The sequence below is a fragment of the Phalacrocorax carbo genome, chromosome 3 (assembly GCF_963921805.1).
Source record: "Phalacrocorax carbo chromosome 3, bPhaCar2.1, whole genome shotgun sequence".
Classification (NCBI taxonomy): Eukaryota; Metazoa; Chordata; class Aves; order Suliformes; family Phalacrocoracidae; genus Phalacrocorax; species Phalacrocorax carbo.
In genome coordinates, this window is record NC_087515.1 from 25,867,997 (window position 1) to 25,885,070 (window position 17,074).

A 17,074-nucleotide genomic window follows, 5' to 3' on the forward strand; every position below is an offset into this window, starting at 1 on the left:
GGAAGGTATCACAATCTAACCTTAAAAGCTGAGTGCTCTTAATGCACAATAGCACCAGGCTCATTGCGGAGAAAATTAATATTAGACTTTTGAGGTGAATAATATTCACTGTTTTCCATAAATGATATTTTGTACCAAAAATCATCCAAGAAATTGCTTAACTTATATGCTAAATCCTCTGGGGGCGGGGGGAGAATAGCTCCAGTTTCACTGCCTAAGTGTCTGTTCCATTTAAAGGATATTAGCTAGCCAAATGAAAAATGCATGAATCAATCAGCAACAAGGACCTTGATCTCCGAATGAGACAATGCTGAGCTTTGAGATTTATGGTCTTGCTTCCAGAATTCCATTATTTGGAGGAACAACAACAATAACAATGGAAGATGACATCAGAATAGCGAGTGTTCTTCTTTTCCATTCTTTTCCTGTTGATCACAAGATGCTGACTTCTGTGTCATTCACCCCTGTCAAATGAGCAAATGTTCAGTGCTTTAAAACATTACCACATGCAGGCTCAGTTCAAAACAAAATGAGAATGGCTTGAATGGAAGGGCATTATTGCCACTTGCATTTTGCACTGCTAATTAGTTTATCCACAGAGCAAATACCTACTGCTTACTTTTCTCCTGTATTTCTTCTGCAGGCAGAACTCCTTTTGATTTTACACATAGAAAACGTATTATTGGGAGTCATACTGCACTGGCATAGAGCAGACAAAGACTTCATTCTAACCACTTGTGATTCTTGTTTTCCATTTGCCTGGACAACTGCAGAAAACATAATAGAGTTGCCCCTTAACTTTATGATATTAACTTTATGGTATCTACAGTGGGTGAAGTTCCTTCAGACATTGTCTGCCTGACAAGACCTGCCTAACAGGCTTAAACCCTTCTGTCATAGTGCCAAAAGTGAGAGAAGGTAATGAGGGGATTGATTTACTGGAGAAGGCAAGAGGGACTCACATTAACACTGGCTCACATGGGGACACTCTCACTTAATGTGATATTCCTGTGACCATACAGCTGTGGGGTGTCCTTCCCCATTCAGGTTGGAGTTGTGCATCTTACTAGTGAGAAACAAATCCTGTTTCAACCTGATTGCACAAAGTATGTGGAGAACCAGCAGAGCATAGACGGGGTCTTTGCTAGAGTCCAGGCCCAGAACAACCTCTTGACTGAGAAAAACCCCAAAGCTTTTATGCCACCTTGAACATTACCAAAACACTCTGGTTACATGTATACAGAAAGATGGGTAGAGATAGATAAAGACTGGATGGAAATGCTAAGAGGATAATATCTTCAACATATAGATTATTAGTAGCCATTTATAACACTAGTTCTGATGTTCTTTTTAACATGCAGCCTTATACGTACATTTCAGGTAGGAGAAATAGGCAAAAGTAACTTATTGTGAAAATATGCATACATTAGAAAATGGCAGCAAAGATCAGATGCAAATCCAGCTAAACTCTCTCCAGACTAGGGGATATTTGTATTGAGGCTTTGTTCGATGCCTTGTCTTGCATGAATGGCTCCTCTCTGGGGCTGTATCCCTTCTGCAAACACCATGGCATAGCTCAGCCAGTGAGGCAGGAAGGGTGGGTAAAGGATATACCAGAGATAGGAATACCCTTGTTCCCTTACTTCAGCAAGTACACATTATCCAAACCCTTGATATAATCTTAAGACGCATCAAGATAACCTGCTAAACCTCTTTTCCTGATGACATGGTCCTCATTTGGGATGACTGAGTTTCATACAGAATATATCAAGTTAGGGAGGTAAAGCAAGACTTACATCACTTGAAACCTCCTCACATTTCAGGAGTGACTCAGTAACTGGTTATCTGCAGTGAAAATAGTATCCAGAATGAAGCTATGGCTCTGTATGTGAATGTGTGTATAGAAAAAATAAATTCCAGTGTTAAACTGCAAAAGCAACAACCTCATTGGCAGAGAGTCTCTTCTGAGCAGCCTTGTACAACCTCCTGCAAATAAATCTACACAGAACATAACTTACTTGTTCTACTAGCATAGAGAAACACCTCCAAAGAAATTGGTATACATGCTTGCTAACAGATAACAATGCATCTTCTATATTTGGGTGCCATACCCAGTAAAAAGAGCAAAAAAATACACATAAATGTTAGACCTGAAATAAATTTAGTAATAGACCTGCTGGTAATTCCGTTATTTCTATGCTACTAGTTTACATGTTGTTGTGAAGAAAGTCAAAACACTGATGACTAAACTGTAGCAGTGGTGTTGTTTGTAGCCATGAATGTATCGTGCTATCTACTCGGTGTTCTTCAGAGAATGATCCAGTGTGCCGCAGACAGAACGTCATTCAGTTCTCAGTAAGAAATTCACATCTTCTAGCAGGAACATAATTTAAACCAAGACTGAATTTTCCCACAGATTACTTAAACATATATTTTAATCCCCTTTCAGTCTAAAAATTTATAACATATTACATTTGCATTTGCTTTCCTGGAAAACTTCTGTTTTCTGTGTCAGGACACATTTTACAGAACTTATGATGAAGACTATGAGGAGAAAGCAACTGTCTTCAGTAATTCTGACCTGATGCAAAAGCCACTGGAGTCAATATAGGAATTCCTCACTGGTTTTGGTGAGTTTAGGGTTAGACCATTTAAAACACAATATCTGTGGGATAATGGAAACGGACATGGGGAAATTCTGAAAGTATGACAGCTAAGAAACTGTCTTGCTTTGAAAAATATTATATTTAATAACAAAAAAAAATTCAGACATCCATTTTGTATACTTTGAATAAGGTATTTATTAGCATTACTGGGGATGCTTGCTTAACAATAAATTCTTATATTTTCAGAGTTCACTTGCTCCTGCTGTTTATAGGAGCAGTTTGCTGAGACCAGCAGTCCTCCAGCTTTTCAGGTCATTTATTTCAGACAAACCAACCTTTCCCCGTCTGGCTACCGCTGCTGTCCTGAGTGATGTGGCCATATAGAAGGCATTTCAATGTAGGACATCATGGCATTGTCTGGTGTTGGTTAGTTGATGACTCAGTGCCATTTCTATGAAAAGCAAGTGACAGACAAACCCACCTGTGTATTTCATACATACCCAGGTGAATTATGTTTTGGAGAGAGAGTTAGGAATAAGGGAATGGACTGCACACAAGCTCAAAATGAATCTATAACCTTAAAGAAAAAAATCGCCATGCTTTATGGCCTTGAGGAATTAGAAGGTTTGTACAGCTTCAGGAAGTAAAACACAACTCAGTGTGAGGGGAAACAGTAAAGGTAAGCAGGAACTATGTTTTCCATTTTGTGGGAAATTCTACCTTTTTGAAAGTGTTTTCCCTATTCTGAAACAAAATTTCTTCCCAAGTTTTTCTTGAAGTAAAATGCTAACAGTAAAAAAGTATTTCAGATTTACTCAAATGTTTCAGCTTTGACTTAAAAATTTTAAAAAAATTTGAATTAAAATATATTTTAAAACAAAAATAAAACTGTAACATCTTTATTTCGATTCAATATTTTTTACATTTTTCTTTAATCAGCTTTCAGGGAGTTAACATTTTCCATATATAGCTTTCTGTTTATTTCTGAAAATTTCCTGACAAGCAGGGAAAATAACTGGGAACAGTTACCACAGAGCTTCTAAAATATATCCCACTGCAGCAGGTAGCTACACATACAATAAGCCTTTACCAGTGCTGCTCTAACCTGGTCTCAGCACAAAGTTTCTTTACTTGCCTTCGTTGCTCCAAACATTCTTCCAGAGAGGTAATCTGAAGGAAGGGTCCATATGGTCTATTTATCAATAGATTTCTACTGAAAAAAAAGTAATAATGTGACTTCAGTGACCCCTGTGGATGGAGAAATCTGGAGGTCTAAAGTTAGGTTTCCCATTTTAGCAACATATTGTACTAAATTATGATGGCTTTTCTTTTAGCTAAGAGCATCGCCCCATTTCCAGCATGGTTACAGCTGCAGGAAAAGACTGGCAGCTAGCATAGTAATGTGTCAGTATCTATTGAGATTCACTCATTACTATTAATTTCCTCATTGCTTCCAACTGATTCATGAACTACTTATAGAAATTCTTGTGTCTTACTGAAATCCAGCACTGTTGCTGTCAAACCTGCCAACAGGCACAGCAATGCTACTGTCATAAAATAAGTCCAATTCTATCCCAATCTTGCTTTCCTAGGGAAGAACAGAACTCATTAAATAATTATCAACTGTGACAAGAAAGTAGCTGGCCAAACACTTGCTGCTAATCTAGGCATGACAGCAGGACTATACCTTTCAAAGCAGCAATTAGCTAGATGAACAACAACATAAGTACCAGACAATGACATGGAAAGGACTGTCCCTAAAGGACAGATTCATTATACGTAGGGTTTAGTGTTTGTGTGACTTATGAATGTTACAGTATACAATTACACTTCTCTTCTGCTGCCTTTCTTTTTGTTTCCTGCACAGTTTGTGGAAGGGGACAGAAAGAAAATCTGGAGCTGAAACCACGAAAGAGCAGGTGATGGAGGCTGTGCAAGACCTTCCTTATGTTCAGGAAATGAGGGTGGCTGCATAGATGTCATGGTAGAACACTATGAGTCTGCACCCCCATCTTGTGGGAGTAAGAAATCTGGTACTTGCACCCTGCTCTCCTTTTACGCTTGGGCTGATATTCACCTAGTGTTTGTAGTTTAGATCTAGTAATCCTTAAGACTTTTCTTTCCCAACAGGGCAGATTCTCAGTTGGTGTAAACTGGTGTAACACTATTTAAGCCAGTGGAATAATATGGATTTATCCACGGCATACACCAAAACAGCCGTCAGCACCAGTGCTAGACATAGTGTCCTATCAGCTAAAAGAAATCACAAGCCGGAACTGCTTCCATTAAGTATAAAAGGCAGGACTACAATTGCACCTAGAGCCGATGCTGGAATTACACAGAGCCAAACTTGTTTTCAGCTGGACTGTTCAAGTGCTTAAAGTTAAGCATACACATAAGTGTTTGCAGGATTAAAGCCTCCATTTGGAATGACAGAGTAAATCCAAATGGAGATGGATTAGCTGGCAGGGGGCAGGTGAGGTGGTCAAAGGCACATGCAGTTTATCATATGGCTCTGTAATTTACTACATGATTATCACAACTACATATTTGGTGTGGGGATATAGATATACATGCACACATGTATACACAGAGCCAAACTTTTTTGGCATGGGGGCCACACAGTCATTTCAAATTGAGACTCTGGGCTGTGCTTGTTCCAGGACTGCTTGTCTGTTGCCAACACACTGAAGCGCCTCAGGCTTCAGTCTGATTCTTTGTTTGCTTGCCCATTAAAGTTCTTATCCCACACTCCCTTTTGGCAGAAAATTTTGTTATTTCTGCTTTATGCTGGCCTAGGCCCTTCTCTTGCCTCTGTTCCTATTAACCTATAGCAGTGACAGCCAGGAGCAAAGTGAAGCAGCTGGTTGGAGATGCTACTATCAGACTGCGAAACAGCTGTTGTGCAGAGGGGCCACCCTGAAAAACTTCTATTACAGCACTGCTGGGCTGTATTTTGGCCATTGCAGACAGGGAATTGGGGAAAGAGAGCACTTTCATTTGCAGATATTTAATTGCTGAAAAATGTAGGGGTGTGTGCGGCATCTTTATTGGATGTCACACAGAAGTAATGCTTTCCAGGTATTTTTTTGGCACTTTGCGTCATTCTCCTCTTACTGCCAGCATGCAGTGGCCCCATGTTGCAACTCAGTGTGAAACTGATTTCCAATTTTTCTGTTTAAATTAATATTTACCAGTTGGTTATTTTTGGCAGACTTTTATTGATAGCATTGATTCAAGACAAATAGCCAAATTCAGTTCTTGGTTACAGCAGTATGACATCTGGAGTTAACTCCACTTTTACCAATGTCACTAAGACCAGACATGGTCCTCTTTCTGTCTTTTTATAGTGTGACATTTGCTCTGTCCTCACCTATAGATAAGAGTTGGGCTGCAGTTTTAACTTTGGAAAAGTTGGGATACAGCATTGAGTATAGCTCTGAAATTTATTGATTGGGCACTTCTCTAAGATACTTAATAGTACCTGCATCTTAACCTTTGGGAACCAGTCACTTCAGAATACCATTATGTCTGTGCAGAAATAGCTCTTACAAACGCAGTGTAAATTAGACCTTTGCTATCAGCCAAAAAAAAAAATTTATTTGAGTACTTTTGTATCCATCATAAATCAGGTGGATTAATCACTTCAGAGTTATTTTAGCTATTTCTAAACTAAAGATGTAACAGAATCGTTGACCAGGGCATAGGACCTACACTGTAATTTGAATGGACTCATAGCAAGTGAGGTACTTGATGCAGCTGTGCAGAATTTTCTGCATGTCCTCTTGCGTGGCAGGCATGTATTGCCTCCACATGTCTGCAAATGCGCAACAGTCCACATTGCCTAGACTGAATCCACTCTGTTGGATATCGATACAATCAAATACCTCAGCTATGTCTCCAGAAAAGCTATAAAACTGCACATGACAATGCCTAGGTAATAGACGTGCAAACCTAAGCATTGTTGCATTCAACTCACATTAAGAGCTGTACTTCAGACCACATTCCTGTTTGTCATCTTCAGGGTGGGAAATGGCTAAAAGAACAAAGTCAGCCACCAAGCTAAGTTTGCTGTGACATTGATAAATATTCAAGCCAATGTCTTTCAAATGTTATTGTGAATCACCTTTCCCTCCTTCCTTCCCCTGCTTCAGTCATCTTGCTGGCTCAGAGTATTCACCTTTGTCTCAGACCTCAGCTGCCTTCACTTTATTGCATATGATTGCTATTGTCTTTGTCTCTTTTATCCGCTTCACTGTGTCTCATTTTCCTAAAGTACCTGGCACCCACTTTTCCATAACACTGTTCCTTTGTTTCAGGAAAACATAATTTCAGGAGGCAGCAGAAATACAGTTCCAAAGGCCACAGGGTGACATCCTCTCTCACCTGATCTTTATTCATATCAGGGTTTAATGGCATTTATTTTTTCCATTTCTCAAGCACCCTGCAACTCCCTTCCTCCCTGACAGGAAGGCACATTTTATTTCTCATGAAAATGCTTTCCTACCAATCTTCTGTTCTTCAGAAGTTTCAGATGCCCTCCTGTTAAATGTTGGTTTTCTCATGTGGATGTATCTGTTGACCTCATTGTGGTTTATTACTGTTTTGACATTTTTTCTCCTTCCTAAATTTGGAGGAACTTAGACCCTTTTGTCATTTCTCATCTTTGTTGTATTGGCTTCAGCAGCAAACTTCCCAAACTCCGCTTTTGATTTTGTTGTAGGAACAATTGAGAAGTTTCAGTATCTAAACTTGTTGGCTTTCTAGAAGTAGTATTTTTAACATCCAGCTAATCTTGTGTTTGTGGTTCATACATAACCTACCTGCCTTGGGTATCACTGACAAAAAAAATGTCGTTTCTCTCTATCTGGTCATTTCTACCAAGTCAGGAAAGGATGCTGTTATGCAGTCCTTTATGTGCACTTTCTTAGCTCCCTGATGCACTAAAAAAGGGCCCTCAGTCCATTGAAATAATACAAAACCTCAGTTGCTGAGGGAAGTGGTATGTGATTTTCTGTGTACATTTTACACGAGAAGGTACAGTGCCTATTGTACATCCCCATTTAAAACTCAAACACAATGGCTCATGCAGCTGGATGGTGACCTGCCAATGAAGTTTAAGACAGCATAGACTTCCACATGAATCTGCAGATTAATGAGACAGAGAAATGTCTTCTTTTTTACCCACAAAAGGCTACTCGTGTATTCAGAATGTGCTGCAGACTAAAACCAAAGTTCAGCTCGCCACAGGAGTAGAGAAGAAACATGCACAGGATACATCTCAGAAACAGCCCAGCCCTTATGGAAAACTCCTGTGGAATTTAACACAAAATGATGAGATTTCTGCTGCTTTTTTTTTTTTTTTTTGGTACCATCCTATAGCTCAGATACCTCTGCTATTAAATTCTATACAATGGCTCAAAAAAGTTCACATAAAAGATGTAACGCTCCATAGGTCTTAGAGTAATTTCTGCAGTGTTCTGTTACATTTCTATAGGACGCCCTTGTTTCTATTCCAATTATGTTATCTAGAACTTTTCATAAAAGACATCTTATAACAGGCCCTTTCTCTCAATTCTCCTTTAAGTATAACAAAATGTGCATAGAGGTATATATTACAATGTGTACTTCTTACAACTGCGTGATTTTAGGTGTTCTACCACATGTGGCAAAGGCATTATTTGTCTTTTGGCTAGTAAGCTAAGTAAACTAGTAAGCAAACTCTCAAACCTGAATATAAATAACAACTGCCTTCTCATCTTGATCAGGCCAATGAAACAACACTATTGTGGAAGAGGGGGGAAAATGAGCTTTCAGTCTTTCTTATAATTTTGAAGCAAAGCCCAAATTAAACACAGATTAAACACAGAAACCTTTATTTGTGAATGTCTCAGGCACATTATAGTCTTACAGTTCTGATATAATTCTTACATATCTGTCCTTCTGGAATACAGCAGCAGTTGTCTTAGGTGTTGATTCAAGCAGTTCCATGAAAATGGGCTGCTTAATATTTGTCAATGAACACAAAGACAGCAGGTACTTCAGGACTGACTAATCAGCTTTTCAGGTATTTTTGTTGTCTTATCTTTTTCCCTCTCCTATCAGTCAAAATTTTCACCATTTTCTCTTACCCACCTCTTACCCTCTTATGACCGCACCCAATGAGGTCCATTAGTCACTGTTTCTGTTTTCCCACCTGGTTATCTCCTGAACAGACTCTGGATCCACCTAGAGAGGGGCAGATTGTGGTGGGAATTTGGACACTGGAGACACAGACAAGCTGCTTACACTCTGACAAGACCCAGTGGCAGTGCCAGTGGGATGGTGATGCTGTCAGGCAGGTGGCTGTGACAGCCTGATCACAGGTGACCCAAACTCACAGAAAGTTAGGTTAAAACAGAACATCTAATTTATCTCAACACAGGTTCAGAGAGCAGGACTCCGCACAACCCTTCATCTGTCTCTTCCTCATCCTAGGGCTTGACAGGGAGAGCTGAAACAGAAAATTAATATGACCTGATACCTTTATAAGCAGAAGGTGGTAATCCACCATAGAAAGATAGCTCAGACTATTGTTTGAGCTAATAATTAAAGGTCAAATTAATTTAAAATGGACTGGAGAAATTACAGTAATTTAAATAGAATTTTTCTTTTTAAAGGTCACCTAGTCAACTATGTTATAACAACACTGGAGTCACTAGTGCCTGTCTGTCATGGTCATGGCTTCAAACATGAAATTGTCTTCACATATGTTGCCCAGAGACATGAGGGCTACAAGAAATTCCACATGACCTTACGATGAGCAATACAAATGACAGTGACTAAAGAGATGCTAAGAAATAGCTTTCATTATTCCGTTTTTGCATTTACAGAGGTAGCGATTGAAATAAGTAATTCAACATCGATAAAGGCAAATAAGAAATGTATAGAGGACTAAAAGATAAACTCATTGAGCCAGTGAAGGTCCCATGGTCTTTTATTTTTTTCTCTTCTATGAATTTCATGGAGTAACCATGTATTAATCTTAAAGAAGCAGGAGATGGAAGCATAAAGGAAAGCGGCAGGCTTTAGCTTATCAATTTGAGACAACTATTTTTAGTCACTGATTCTTGACACAAGAATTACCCATGCCAGCTTTTGTGGCTTGAAGAGAAGGGGCCTCAGAAACCGGTGTTGAAATCAAAATGCCTTTAAAAATGACTCACAGAATACAAGTTACAGCAATCCTCCTTGAGATGACCAACTTGATTTGTTAAGCAACTATTTTGTGTCAGTTTTGACTCATCAAGAGCTTATTTAGCTCATGAGGATGCCTTTGATGGTGTAAAAAGATCTCTGAATACACCATTCACAATTCAGTACCATCCAAAGCATCATCAGATGTCATATAAACAGGTAAGTTCAAGCTCCCAAAGTGTTTATGTGGATATGTATCCACTTAGTTTTATTATCAAATCTTTATTTAATTCCTGAGCCTACAACATCTTGTCTTACTGCTTTCATTTTCAATTCATCTAGTTTCTGCATACCTTTTACTATTTACTTTTCATTTTTTACGTAACTCCCTTGAGAAGCAGCTTTGCATTGACTAATTTTCTTTCTTCTCTTTCTTTAAGAAAGTTTTGTCTCTGTGGATTTTCCCTGAAGAAGTTTGGAACTGATGAGCTGTGATTTCAACACTTTTTCCCAGACTGACCTGAACAGCACTCTGTCATTCACATCACGAGTGTGTTCACTGAAGTTGGTACTATGAGTCCAGCTGAACACAGTTTTCAACTGTTAGTACTGTAATCCTAATGCACCTTTGCTTTCTGTCTTTCCTTTGATCATTTAAAATATTTCTTGAAGTATAGACAAGTCCTACTTCTCTTCAAGCAATGCAGGAAAAGTACCATACTTCAGGGATGCTCATTTCTGTTTCTAGGTTTCTAGTGTTTGGAGAGATCCCGACTTTCTGTTAACACAGTCATCTGGGACAGAGTTTATGCTTGATATATTTGTCCATGCACTCCTGTTTTTGTTATTTTAATGAAACAGATTAAGAGAAATCAAAACAATATACTTTTACTTTCATTTCATATTTACTTTCAAAAACTTGGGTGGATCTAAATCCATCTATATTACCCAGATCTGTTGCTGAATAGCCCTATTTTTCCTCATAAATATTGGGATTTTCCAAATTATTGTCTTAACATATTTTCTATCTGGTCAATCGCATCTGCTATACTGGTCCTTCTACATGCCTGTGTCCTACAATGCATTTACACTGTGCAGCCCAGGTGCCCCAACCACATGTATGGAGTCTGAAAACTCCCAGCCCCATGTAGCCTTTCTTTCTCACCACGTTCACAGACTTCTCGGTGACATAAACCTGTAGGACAGTCACACTTGAAGGTAAAAGTTCCCCAAGTACTATTATTATTACTATTATTACCATTGCCATTCTCTTAACTCCAAAAGCTGATAAGCACTGATAATGGGCAAGGAAGCAGCAAGTATTTATCCAAAATGTACTTGTTCTGAATCTAAAGTACTTTCACAATGTAAATCTCCACATTGCTAAATACCTGAAATCTCTGATCAGTTCATAATCATAGCTTATGCTCTGGTTCTGTTCTGGACCACTCCAAATTCATCCCCAAAACAGTGCCCTGGCAGTTTAGCAGATGGTTCCCTCCTGAAAGCATTCCCAAAGGCAGTAGTGACAAGCCTGCATCATGTTATCTCCTTCCCCATCCCTGTGGTTCAAGCCCTCCAAGTATTGCCCTGTGCCGTGTCCCTGGGCTCGTAGCATTTTGTTCAGTGGAACTGGCACCAGAGGGGCTGAAGCCTGGGGGACACGTTATTTCATATACACTGAACAAACACCACAAATTAAGAGTGATCTCCTCAGGCCAAAGGCTCACCACCCCAGGCCCAAAGGTGAGCCCGCATGAAGCGACGGCCCAGGGGACATGGCCAACCTGCTGTGAAGAGCCTTAGGTGCAGGCAGTGTGGGCAGGAGCCGGACTGAGCCCCTTAGACCGGGGCCAAGGCTACGCCCCTGGTCCTCTCCTAGCAGCAGTGTAGAGACTCAGCCAGCAGCTAACAGCATAACTCCCAGACACGTTTCAGCTCCCAAGCACATGGTTGAGGTGCAACTTCTTGTTTAATAACTATTTTGCCAAGTGTAAATGTAACATAGTAGTACTGGCCTGATGGCTATCTTCCTGTTAACTTAAAGAGACACAAGCCTCCTTTCATTCAAAGCAAAACTCCCAGGCTTTGACTAAATTTTTTTTCCCCCACTAAGCGAAAAGGATCCCAAACAAGCAAAACCACCACGAAAAAAATTCTTGCAAGGAGTGAGAATTCCCCAAGTTATTGATTGTAATAAAAATACATTTGGCTTCGTTTTCAAATGCAGTCTGTACCCGCCGCTCTCACTGGTACCAAATGCAAAGCTGGGTGAGCACTGCATTTCTGTATAAACACATCTGGAGGCCTTCTAGCTGCTGCTGGTGTGATGCCTCTCAGCATGGGGTCGCTTACAAATATTTAGTACTCTGCTGGACCAGATTTCATCTTTCAAGAAGTAAAAGTGCCTGTCATCTGATGATGGATGATAGCTCTTCTCTCAGAAGTTTATGTATTCTGTCCGTAGAAAAGCAGTCACAGAAGGAAAGGCAGAAAGGGTGGTTGAGAGAAAAAGCACCAGCTGTGTGGATATGAATTAGGGAATAAGAGGAAGCTGGTCTCGCTCCTCCTCCTTCCACCTGGAGCATACTTAGAGAAGGCTCTTTGGTTTCCAGAATCCATCCACTCAATGCTTTGAGAGCACTGGGTGCACCCAAATCATTCATGAAGTTGAACTGGTACAGTAAGGTAAGAAGGTAAGAACAGTATTAGTGAGAATTAAAGAGACCCTGAAGATAGCAGAAGAACGAACCTTCTCTCTCCTTCCAGCTATTATGTCATTTTGTAGGAGGCAGAGATTAGAAGGAGGGATAGTGGTCTGCAACCAAAGGAAGAAAAAGGGGAATTATGAGGCACAGAAGAGTGAAGCTTAGGATATCTGCATATCCAAGGGGAAAAAAAAGGACAAAAAATAAAAGAGTATTTGAAGTACATTATACACAGAAAAAAAATCCCAGCAATGGAATTAGCCAGTTACCAGATGAAGGCGGTAAAATCATTAATAATGAAGAAAGCCATATTCAATAAACATGCCTCTCCTCAATTTGGAAAAAGCAGGATGACAGCAGTATCATATCAGGCAGCCAAAGCCTTTTTCAGTCCATTAGTAACCAAATAGGATGTTAAACATCTACTTGTGATTAAAACCTGTAATTCATCAGGCCCAGATATCTTGCGCCTGAGGAGTCTCACATAGTTGGTGGAGGAGATTCTTCCTTCCACACGTTAATTTTTAATGGGTCTTGAAATAATATAGAAATTCCAGAAGACTGGAGGAAGACTGATGTTTTGCCAGTATTCAGCAAGGATGAACATGGTGACCTTGGTAAATATAAGCCAGCTAACCTAACATTAAACTGGAGAAGAGGTGAGGGGGGAGCAAAATAATAGAATACGGGATTCAACTGATAAAGAATGAAAGGACAGGAAGTAATTAATGCCAGTCAGCATGGTTTTATGGAAAATAGGTTTTGTCAGACAAACCTGATTAGATTACAAATTTGGCTGAAAAGGTAACTGCTTCAGTGCAATATACTGAGACATTTGCAAGGCATTTGATTTAATTTTGCAAAACATTCTGATTAAAAATAATATTGTATGATCTCAGTAAAACACCCACTAGCAGAGCAGTGGTCTTACTAAGTGACAAATCTCAAAAATGAGTTATCACTGGGAAGTCATCACTGAATAAAGATATTTTTAGCAAGGCTGGAAAGGGGTCAGTCTTAGTCCTGGCACTTGAGCATTTTTGGTGCTGAGTTAAATATAAATTACTGTTGATTGTACTGCTAATGCAATCTTTGCACATATAAATAGAAATGCAACCAATATGTATACAGATGTGATGTTAGATCTTTATACAGCATTGGTGTGTCTACTGAGATGCCACACATTTTCAGTGACTATATTTATGTTAACGAAGCTGGAAAAAATCAGAGGTTTGGAAAATAGCTGCAAAAATAATTGTTAGAACTGAAGAAAATGCCCTACCAAGAGAACTTTAGAGAATATGGGGAGATTGCTTGATTACAGTGTGTAAATACCTCCATCAGCCGAAAAGTAGCTCACCCACTTTCCTTTCCCAGCACCCCCAGTGAGCTGGGACAAGAGAGGTATGAAGTCTTAGGGCCCAGGTCACCCTGAAAGGTTTCTGTTTCCACATCAGTAGCAGGATAGGTTAAGCATGGCCTGGTGGCAATGGGGTGTCCCTCATGTCGGGAGGGGTGCCTGACCTACTACACACGGCAGCACTCATGTAGGTTGTCTGCATCTGTGAAGGCTCCAAGACTTTTCACTTGACTGTAATCCCTCTCCAAGTAAAAGGGCAGAAAAAATGACCCTGGATAACTCAGGAAATGTCCTGGCCAATTATCTTAGGGAGCCTCAAGGAGTTATCAGAGGATCAAAGACCCTTCTCTAGTCTTCAACACAGAAAAGTTGCAGCTAGACGACAAAAGGAGAGGCAGGGGAAGAATGTGACAACTTAATGATGCTATAGTAGCACCGGGTAAGATCCTCAGCTTGAGTGAGCAGGTGCCATTCCTTCAAAGTCAGTGGAGAGATGCTGATTTACACCAGTGGAGAATCTGACATACTATATTTTTTTATTTGCTTGAATCCTGCCGTGGCTCCATAAGCAAAGGTTAATGCAGGTCTGCCAGGGGCAGGCTGGAGTTAACGCAGAATGGCAGTTGTGAGGTTGCTGATTCTGATAAAAGCAAATTGTGAACTGCAAGCATCTGAGTGTTGAGTGTCACTTTCACACCTAACAGCTGCCCTTGCCTGTTCCCCACAGTCATCCAGTTCTGTCATCATGATATGTTCCTGAAACCACATTTGTGCTGCTGTCACTTTTTGTCTTTAGAAATTTGTGTACAGGATTTCTGTAATGACATACTAAAAATGCTTGTAAACTTCAAATGAGTGGATTAAAATATATTTAACCCAGGCAAATCACTTCCATATATTAGGCAGAAACTTGAGTCTTTACTTCTTCTCAGTCTGCACTCTCCCCTGTAAAGACTTGCAGTAGGGAATGTAATATTTATAAAGTTGTAGGAGGTATCTGATGGATGAGGGAGGTGAAGAGTTTGTTCCTTTCATGAAAAAAAAAAAAAGAGGAACCTCTTGCTAGATCTCTGGGTCTTTCACTAGCACAAATGTCTCTAAAGAGAAGAGGTAGACATCTCTGCGGAGTTGTGTGGCTTCTCCGTTCCCACCAGTCCTCTCTCCTTGGGAACACCCTGATTAACAACAGAGCCAGGGCATCTCTGGAGCATTTTTGCCTGTGTATCAGTACTGGGCAATGTCAATACTGTCAACATGTCAACAATCCATGGCATAGATGTGGAAGATAACGTGAAGGCAGATTTTGAACGTCAAGCCCAGGCCCCTCCAGGGCTGGGCGCTGGGAGCATACCAGCCTGAGACACACACTGGTGACATGCTGTGCTTGCAACCCTTACTGAATTTTGAACTCATTGTCATCCCTGATCTCTCACCTTGCAGGTTATTTCCTAAAAGTGATTAAATGCACTTTTTCTCTTTGAACAGCAGCATTTCCCAGCTCCTGCTGAGTTTTTACCTTCACACTTAAACTCTGGTTTGCAAAGAATAATCTAGACTTGCACTAAGCTGCTAAAAAGGTGCAAATCTCTGAACCCAAACTACCCACAAATTGCCACGATACCAGAAGCAGCTGCCTAGCTACTACAGGACAGAGTTTAGTGTGAGCTGTCAAATCTGTCCACAAAGCCTATTAAACCAGCTTATGCTAAGTTTTTCGTTGCTTAGACCGCAGGCCGGATGTGCTTCCAGCTGCCCCAGCTAGCCTGTTGTCAGTACCTGCACTGAGCCAGCTAAAAGCAGCTGATGATGCCAATAGTTGGGGGGGGGGAAGAAAAACAAAAAGCAGAAAAAAAAAAGACAAGGTTAGTAAACCAGATCCCTCTGGAAATAATTGCATTAAATATAGAAAAGGCTATACACGGTTTCCTTTGTCCTTTCTCTCCCCACAGGCTGCTGGCCTATGATCGTTCCTTGTACCTACCCTGTAGCTGATTTTATTGTTTATTCCTAGTTCACCCTCCAGTTTGCTCAGGGCTCTGTGTCTTAACAAGCGACTCCCTGCTCCCTTTCCAAGTTCAGAACCTTTCTGGCTAAAGTCTGTGGTGACACGTAACACAGAAAGACAGCTTTGGGCACAGGGCGTGCAGCCGTTCCTGGAGAATACAGTCTGTGGTTCAGTGGTACCGTTTCCAGAAGATTAAGTGATTAAGCCTAACTAAAAGTGACTAACAGGGATCTTTTCCTGTCAAACACGCATGGTTTTCCACAGAGCGGCTCCAAGGTTGTGAGTGAAGGTGAACAGCTCTGCTTCCAAAGACTCCTTAATTTTAAGAAATTCAAAGAGTGGGTATGACACTTTGTTCTGTGACTTTCTTAAACCTATACCCTACTTCACATCCTTTCATGAGCCATTGTCTTTCATATTTAAAACAGACATAACGGAAGTTAAAAAAAGACAGAGGAGATGAGAAGTACAAGTCTCTGCAGATGTAAGGTACAATTTAGCAAAGTATCATTTTATCACCCCATCCTGCCAGGCCCTCAACACATCCTGCAGGGTACAGACTTCTCCGCTCATCTTGTGAGCAGTGGGGAGTCAGAGCACTCCAGTCTTTCTCTGGTTGCTTGAAACTCCCTGGCACTGGCTATTTATTCAGCAGTTGCATGCATATTTATATGATTAAAGCCTTGAGAATCTTCATAAATTGATTAACAGGTCTGTGTTTTGCAATAAACAATATTTATTTAGGCATTCAAACTGATTCATAAAAATCCATGTTCAGATTATCTGATTAACATGGTATGAAAACACAGATAAAACAGGGAGATCCAAAAGAGTATCTTTTATTTACAGGTTTTGTATAAATATAGAAAATGGGGGACAGGAAAAATATACTAACAAAGTAGTTACAAAACTGTTTTCATTAATAACTTATCAAAACAGTTTTATATCTTGAAAACATCCAAAGTAAGCTAAAAGCTATGCAGGCAGCTGGTTGAATTTCTCCTGGAGGGTTTAAATGGGGCTGCAGGCTGGTGCTGAATTTCACTCTTGTGAATACATTCATGCATTATCTCTTGGAAAGCAATGCTTTTCAGGGTGGATTAAAGCCTATTTAGTAAATTATTATTTTTGTTTTTAAAACTAAATGACTGTTTATTAAAAAAGAGAGCTACTGAAATTCAAATTTTTCCTCATTACCTGAGGCATAATCAAATTGTTG